Source organism: Rhipicephalus microplus, unplaced genomic scaffold (genome assembly GCF_043290135.1).
Source record: "Rhipicephalus microplus isolate Deutch F79 unplaced genomic scaffold, USDA_Rmic scaffold_71, whole genome shotgun sequence".
Classification (NCBI taxonomy): domain Eukaryota; kingdom Metazoa; phylum Arthropoda; class Arachnida; order Ixodida; family Ixodidae; genus Rhipicephalus; species Rhipicephalus microplus.
Genome location: NW_027464644.1, coordinates 1,348,725 through 1,356,824, shown reverse-complemented (window position 1 = coordinate 1,356,824; position 8,100 = coordinate 1,348,725). Strand labels below are relative to the sequence as shown.

Sequence of the window (8,100 nt, the reverse complement as noted above, 5' to 3'; positions counted from 1 at the left end):
GACGGTGTGTCGCTTTTTTTTTCTTTGCGCTGATAGCTTTGGAGAAATGTTCTGACGGTGGTGAGAGTGGAGCACGACTGTCTCCATGGCGCAATTGGCTAGCGTGATCGGCTGTTAACCAAAAGGTTCGAGTTTCGAGCCCTCCCGTGAGTGGTGTGTTTCTTTTTTCTTTGCGCTGATAGCTTTGGAGATATATTTTGACAATGGTGAGATTGGAGCACGAATGTCTCCATGGCGCAATTGGCTAGCACGTGAGGCTGTTAACCGAAAACTTGGAGGTTTGAGCCTTCCCGGGAGTGGTGTGTTGCTTTTTTTCTTTGCGCTGATAGCTTTGAAGATATGTTCTGATGGTGGTGAGAGTGGAGCACGACTGTCTCCGTGGCGCAATTGGCTAGCGCGATCGGCTGTTAACCGAAAGGTTGGAGATTCGAGCCCACCCGGTGGTGGTGCGGCGCTTTTTTTTTTGTTTAGGCTGATAACTCTGAAGAAATGTTCTGACGGCGGTGAGAGTGGAGCACGACTGTCTCCGTAGCGCAATTGGCTAGCACGTTTGGCTGTTAACCGAAAAATTGAAGTTTTGAGCCCTCCCGGGAGTGGTGTGTCGCTTTTTTCTTTGCGCTGATAGCTTTGAAGATATGTTCTGATGGTGGTGAGAGTGGAGCAGGACTGTCTCTGTGCGCAATTGGCTAGCGCGATTAGCTGTTAACCGAAAGGTTGGAGGTTTGAGCCCACCCGGGGATGGTGTGTCGCTTTTTTTTCTTTGCGCTGATAGCTTTAGAGAAATGTTCTTACGGTGGTGAGAATGGAGCACGACTGTCTTCATGGCGCAATTGGCTAGCACGTTCGGCTGTTAATCAAAACATTGGAGTTTCGAGATCTCCCGGGAGTGGTGTGTTGCTTTTTTCTTTGCGCTGATAGCTTTGTAGATATGTTCTGACGGTGGTGAGAGTGGAGCACGACTGTCTCCATGGCGCAATTGTCTAGCGCGATCGGCTGTTAACCGAAAAGTTGGAGGTTCGAGCCCACCCGGTGGTGGCGTGGCCCTTTTTTCTTTGCGCTGATAGCTTTGAAGATATGTTCTGATGGTGGTGAGAGTGGAGCACGGCTGTCTCCGTGGCGCAATTGGCTAGCGCGATTAGCTGTTAACCGAAAGGTTGGAGGTTTGAGACCACCCGGGGACGGTGTGTCGCTTTTTTTTCTTTGCGCTGATAGCTTTGGAGAAATGTTCTGACGGTGGTGAGAGTGGAGCACGACTGTCTCCATGGCGCAATTGGCTAGCGTGATCGGCTGTTAACCAAAAGGTTGGAGTTTCGAGATCTCCCGGGAGTAGTGTGTTGCTTTTTTTTGCGCTGATAGCTTTGTAGATATGTTCTGACGGTGGTGAGAGTGGAGCACGACTGTCTCCATGGCCCAATTGTCTAGCGCGATCGGCTGTTAACCGAAAAGTTGGAGGTTCGAGCCCACCCGGTGGTTGCTTGGCGCTTTTTTCTTTGCGCTGATAGCTTTGAAGATATGTTCTGATGGTGGTGAGAGTGGAGCACGACTGTCTCCGTGCCGCAATTGGCTAGCGCAATTAGCTGTTAACCGAAAGGTTGGAGGTTTGAGCCCACCCGGGGATGATGTGTCGCTTTTTTTTTCTTTGCGCTGATAGCTTTGGAGAAATATTTTGACGGTGGTGAGATTGGAGCACGTCTGTCTCCATGGCGCAATTGGCTAGCACGTTAGGCTGTTAACCGAAAACTTGGAGGCTTGAGCCTTCCCGGGAGTGGTGTGTTGCTTTTTTCTTTGCGCTGATAGCTTTGAAGATATGTTCTGATGGTGGTGAGAGTGGAGCACGACTGTCTCCGTGGCGCAATTGGCTAGCGCGATCGGCTGTTAACCGAAAGGTTAGAGGTTCGAGCCTACCCGGTGGTGGTGCGGCGCTTTTTTTTCTATGGGCTGATAGCTCTGAAGAAATGTTCTGACGGTGGTGAGAGTGGAGCACGACTGTCTCCGTAGCACAATTGGCTAGCACGTTCGGCTGTTAACCGTAGAATTGGAGTTTCGAGCCCTCCCGGGAGTGGTGTGTTTCTTTTTTCTTTGCGCTGATAGCTTTGAAGATATGTTCTGATGGTGGTGAGAGTGGAGCACGACTGTCTCCGTGGCACAATTGGCTAGCGCGATCGGCTGTTAACTGAAAGTTTGAAGGTTCGAGCCCACCCGGTGGTGATGCGGCGCTTCTTTTTCATTGCGCTGTTGGCTTTGGAGAAATGTTCTGACGGTGGTGAGATTGGAGCACGACTGTCTCCGTGGCGCAATTGGATAGCACGTTCGGCTGTTAACCGAAAAATTGGAGTTCCGAGCCCTCCCGGGAGTGGTGTGTTGCTTTTTTTTTCTTCGGGCTGAAAGCTTTGAAGATATGTTCTGATGGTGGTGAGAGTGGAGCAGGACCGTCTCCGTGGCGCAATTGGCTAGCGCGATCGGCTGTTAACCGAAAGGTTGGAGGTTCGAGCCCACCCGGGGACGGTGTGTCGCTTTTTTTTTCTTTGCGCTGATAGCTTTGGAGAAATGTTCTGACGGTGGTGAGAGTGGAGCACGACTGTCTCCATGGCGCAATTGGCTAGCGTGATCGGCTGTTAACCAAAAGGTTCGAGTTTCGAGCCCTCCCGTGAGTGGTGTGTTTCTTTTTTCTTTGCGCTGATAGCTTTGGAGATATATTTTGACAATGGTGAGATTGGAGCACGAATGTCTCCATGGCGCAATTGGCTAGCACGTGAGGCTGTTAACCGAAAACTTGGAGGTTTGAGCCTTCCCGGGAGTGGTGTGTTGCTTTTTTTCTTTGCGCTGATAGCTTTGAAGATATGTTCTGATGGTGGTGAGAGTGGAGCACGACTGTCTCCGTGGCGCAATTGGCTAGCGCGATCGGCTGTTAACCGAAAGGTTGGAGATTCGAGCCCACCCGGTGGTGGTGCGGCGCTTTTTTTTTGTTTAGGCTGATAACTCTGAAGAAATGTTCTGACGGCGGTGAGAGTGGAGCACGACTGTCTCCGTAGCGCAATTGGCTAGCACGTTTGGCTGTTAACCGAAAAATTGAAGTTTTGAGCCCTCCCGGGAGTGGTGTGTCGCTTTTTTCTTTGCGCTGATAGCTTTGAAGATATGTTCTGATGGTGGTGAGAGTGGAGCAGGACTGTCTCTGTGCGCAATTGGCTAGCGCGATTAGCTGTTAACCGAAAGGTTGGAGGTTTGAGCCCACCCGGGGATGGTGTGTCGCTTTTTTTTCTTTGCGCTGATAGCTTTAGAGAAATGTTCTTACGGTGGTGAGAATGGAGCACGACTGTCTTCATGGCGCAATTGGCTAGCACGTTCGGCTGTTAATCAAAACATTGGAGTTTCGAGATCTCCCGGGAGTGGTGTGTTGCTTTTTTCTTTGCGCTGATAGCTTTGTAGATATGTTCTGACGGTGGTGAGAGTGGAGCACGACTGTCTCCATGGCGCAATTGTCTAGCGCGATCGGCTGTTAACCGAAAAGTTGGAGGTTCGAGCCCACCCGGTGGTGGCGTGGCCCTTTTTTCTTTGCGCTGATAGCTTTGAAGATATGTTCTGATGGTGGTGAGAGTGGAGCACGGCTGTCTCCGTGGCGCAATTGGCTAGCGCGATTAGCTGTTAACCGAAAGGTTGGAGGTTTGAGACCACCCGGGGACGGTGTGTCGCTTTTTTTTCTTTGCGCTGATAGCTTTGGAGAAATGTTCTGACGGTGGTGAGAGTGGAGCACGACTGTCTCCATGGCGCAATTGGCTAGCGTGATCGGCTGTTAACCAAAAGGTTGGAGTTTCGAGATCTCCCGGGAGTAGTGTGTTGCTTTTTTTTGCGCTGATAGCTTTGTAGATATGTTCTGACGGTGGTGAGAGTGGAGCACGACTGTCTCCATGGCCCAATTGTCTAGCGCGATCGGCTGTTAACCGAAAAGTTGGAGGTTCGAGCCCACCCGGTGGTTGCTTGGCGCTTTTTTCTTTGCGCTGATAGCTTTGAAGATATGTTCTGATGGTGGTGAGAGTGGAGCACGACTGTCTCCGTGCCGCAATTGGCTAGCGCAATTAGCTGTTAACCGAAAGGTTGGAGGTTTGAGCCCACCCGGGGATGATGTGTCGCTTTTTTTTTCTTTGCGCTGATAGCTTTGGAGAAATATTTTGACGGTGGTGAGATTGGAGCACGTCTGTCTCCATGGCGCAATTGGCTAGCACGTTAGGCTGTTAACCGAAAACTTGGAGGCTTGAGCCTTCCCGGGAGTGGTGTGTTGCTTTTTTCTTTGCGCTGATAGCTTTGAAGATATGTTCTGATGGTGGTGAGAGTGGAGCACGACTGTCTCCGTGGCGCAATTGGCTAGCGCGATCGGCTGTTAACCGAAAGGTTAGAGGTTCGAGCCTACCCGGTGGTGGTGCGGCGCTTTTTTTTCTATGGGCTGATAGCTCTGAAGAAATGTTCTGACGGTGGTGAGAGTGGAGCACGACTGTCTCCGTAGCACAATTGGCTAGCACGTTCGGCTGTTAACCGTAGAATTGGAGTTTCGAGCCCTCCCGGGAGTGGTGTGTTTCTTTTTTCTTTGCGCTGATAGCTTTGAAGATATGTTCTGATGGTGGTGAGAGTGGAGCACGACTGTCTCCGTGGCACAATTGGCTAGCGCGATCGGCTGTTAACTGAAAGTTGGAAGGTTCGAGCCCACCCGGTGGTGATGCGGCGCTTCTTTTTCATTGCGCTGTTGGCTTTGGAGAAATGTTCTGACGGTGGTGAGATTGGAGCACGACTGTCTCCGTGGCGCAATTGGATAGCACGTTCGGCTGTTAACCGAAAAATTGGAGTTCCGAGCCCTCCCGGGAGTGGTGTGTTGCTTTTTTTTTCTTCGGGCTGAAAGCTTTGAAGATATGTTCTGATGGTGGTGAGAGTGGAGCAGGACCGTCTCCGTGGCGCAATTGGCTAGCGCGATCGGCTGTTAACCGAAAGGTTGGAGGTTCGAGCCCACCCGGTGGTGGTGCGGCGCTTTTTTTTCTTTGCGCTGATAGCTTTGAATATATGTTCTGATGGTGGTGAGAGTGGAGCACGACTGTCTCCGTGGCGCAATGGGCTAGCGCGATCGGCTGTTAACCGAAAAGTTGGAGGTTCGAGCCCACCCGGTGGTGCTGCGGCGCTTTTTTTTTCTTTAGGCTGATAGCTTTGAAGATATGTTCTGATGGTGGTGAGAGTAGAGCACGACTGTCTCTGTGGCGCAATTGGCTGGCGCGATCAGCTGTTAACCGAGAGGTTGGAGTTTCGAGCCCTCCCCGTGGGGGTGCGGCGCTTTTTTTTGTTTGGGCTGATAGCTCTGAAGAAATGTTCTGGCGGTGGTGATAGAGGAGCACGACTGTCTCCGTGGCGCAATTGGCTAGCACGTTCGGCTGTTAACCGAATATTTGAAGTTTCGAGCCCTCCCGGGAGTGGTGTGCCGCTTTTTTTGCGCTGATAGCTTTGAAAATATGTTCTGATGGTGGTGAGAGGGGAGCACGACTGTCTCCGTGGCGCAATTGTCTAGCGCGATGGGCTGTTAACCGAAAAGTTTGAGGCTCGAGCCCACCCGGTGGTGACGCGGTGCTATTTTTTCTTTGCGCTGATAGGTTTGGAGAAATGTTCTGACGATGGTGAGATTGGAGCACGACTGTCTCCGTGGCGCAATTGGCTAGCACGTTCGGCTGTTAACCGAAAAACTGATGTTTCGAGCCCTCCCGTGAGTGGTTTGTTGCTTTTTTCTTTGCGCTGATAGCTTTGAAGGTATTTTGTGATGGTGGTGAGAGTTGCGCACGACTGTCTCCGTGGCGCAATTGTCTAGCACGATCGGCTGTTAACCGAAAAGTTGGAGGTTCGAGCCCAACCGGTGGTGGCGCGGCGCTTTTCTTCTTTGCGCTGATAGCTTTGGAGAAATATTCTGACGGTGGTGAGATAGAAGCACGACTGTCTCCGTGGCACAATTGGCTAGCACGTTCGGCTGTTAACCGAAAAATTGAAGTTTCGAGCCCTCCCGGGAGTGGTGTGTCGCTTTTTCTTTGCGCTGATAGCTTTGAAGATATGTTCTGATGGTGGTGAGAGTGGAGCACGACTGTCTCTGTGGCGCAATTTGCTAGCGCGATCGGCTGTTAACCGAAATATTGGAGGTTCGAGCCTACCTGGTGGTGGTGCGGCGCTTTTTTTTTCTTTAGGCTGATAGCTTTGAAGATATGTTCTGATGGTGATGAGAGTGGAGCAGGACTGTCTCCGTGGCGCAATTGGCTAGCGCGATTAGCTGTTAACCGAAAGGTTGGAGGTTTGAGACCACCCGGGGACGGTGTGTCGCTTTTTTTTTCTTTGCGCTGATAGCTTTGGAGAAATGTTCTGACGGTGGTGAGAGTGGAGCACGACTGTCTCCATGGCGCAATTGGCTAGCGTGATCGGCTGTTAACCAAAAGGTTCGAGTTTCGAGCCCTCCCGTGGGTGGTGTGTTTCTTTTTTCTTTGCGCTGATAGCTTTGGAGATATATTTTGACAATGGTGAGATTGGAGCACGAATGTCTCCATGGCGCAATTGGCTAGCACGTGAGGCTGTTAACCGAAAACTTGGAGGTTTGAGCCTTCCCGGGAGTGGTGTGTTGCTTTTTTTCTTTGCGCTGATAGCTTTGAAGATATGTTCTGATGGTGGTGAGAGTGGAGCACGACTGTCTCCGTGGCGCAATTGGCTAGCGCGATCGGCTGTTAACCGAAAGGTTGTAGATTCGAGCCCACCCGGTGGTGGTGCGGCGCTTTTTTTTGTTTAGGCTGATAACTCTGAAGAAATGTTCTGACGGCGGTGAGAGTGGAGCACGACTGTCTCCGTAGCGCAATTGGCTAGCACGTTTGGCTGTTAACCGAAAAATTGAAGTTTTGAGCCCTCCCGGGAGTGGTGTGTCGCTTTTTTCTTTGCGCTGATAGCTTTGAAGAAATGTTCTGATGGTGGTGAGAGTGGAGCAGGACTGTCTCTGTGGCGCAATTGGCTAGCGCGATTAGCTGTTAACCGAAAGGTTGGAGGTTTGAGCCCACCCGGGGATGGTGTGTCGCTTTTTTTTCTTTGCGCTGATAGCTTTAGAGAAATGTTCTTACGGCGGTGAGAATGGAGCACGACTGTCTTCATGGCGCAATTGGCTAGCACGTTCGGCTGTTAATCAAAACATTGGAGTTTCGAGATCTCCCGGGAGTGGTGTGTTGCTTTTTTCTTTGCGCTGATAGCTTTGTAGATATGTTCTGACGGTGGTGAGAGTGGAGCACGACTGTCTCCATGGCGCAATTGTCTAGCGCGATCGGCTGTTAACCGAAAAGTTGGAGGTTCGAGCCCACCCGGTGGTGGCGTGGCCCTTTTTTCTTTGCGCTGATAGCTTTGAAGATATGTTCTGATGGTGGTGAGAGTGGAGCACGACTGTCTCCGTGGCGCAATTGGCTAGCGCGATTAGCTGTTAACCGAAAGGTTGGAGGTTTGAGACCACCCGGGGACGGTGTTTCGCTTTTTTTTCTTTGCGCTGATAGCTTTGGAGAAATGTTCTGACGGTGGTGAGAGTGGAGCATGACTGTCTCCATGGCGCAATTGGCTAGCGTGATCGGCTGTTAACCAAAAGGTTGGAGTTTCGAGATCTCCCGGGAGTAGTGTGTTGCTTTTTTCTTTGCGCTGATAGCTTTGTAGATATGTTCTGACGGTGGTGAGAGTGGAGCACGACTGTCTCCATGGCCCAATTGTCTAGCGCGATCGGCTGTTAACCGAAAAGTTGGAGGTTCGAGCCCACCCGGTGGTTGCTTGGCGCTTTTTTCTTTGCGCTGATAGCTTTGAAGATATGTTCTGATGGTGGTGAGAGTGGAGCACGACTGTCTCTGTGGCGCAATTGGCTGGCGCGATCAGCTGTTAACCGAGAGGTTGGAGTTTCGAGCCCTCCCCGTGGGGGTGCGGCGCTTTTTTTTGTTTGGGCTGATAGCTCTGAAGAAATGTTCTGGCGGTGGTGATAGAGGAGCACGACTGTCTCCGTGGCGCAATTGGCTAGCACGTTCGGCTGTTAACCGAATATTTGAAGTTTCGAGCCCTCCCGGGAGTGGTGTGCCG

The 8,100-nt window shown here is 51.2% G+C and overlaps 1 non-coding gene across 1 annotated transcript; it reads left to right on the top strand.

Moving 5' to 3' along the window:
• The first annotated feature begins 2,431 nt into the window (after positions 1 to 2,431).
• On the top strand, positions 2,432 to 2,505 carry TRNAN-GUU (transfer RNA asparagine (anticodon GUU)). The gene has a single exon. It is a non-coding gene; the product is annotated as a tRNA-Asn (tRNA).
• The last annotated feature ends 5,595 nt before the right edge of the window (positions 2,506 to 8,100 follow it).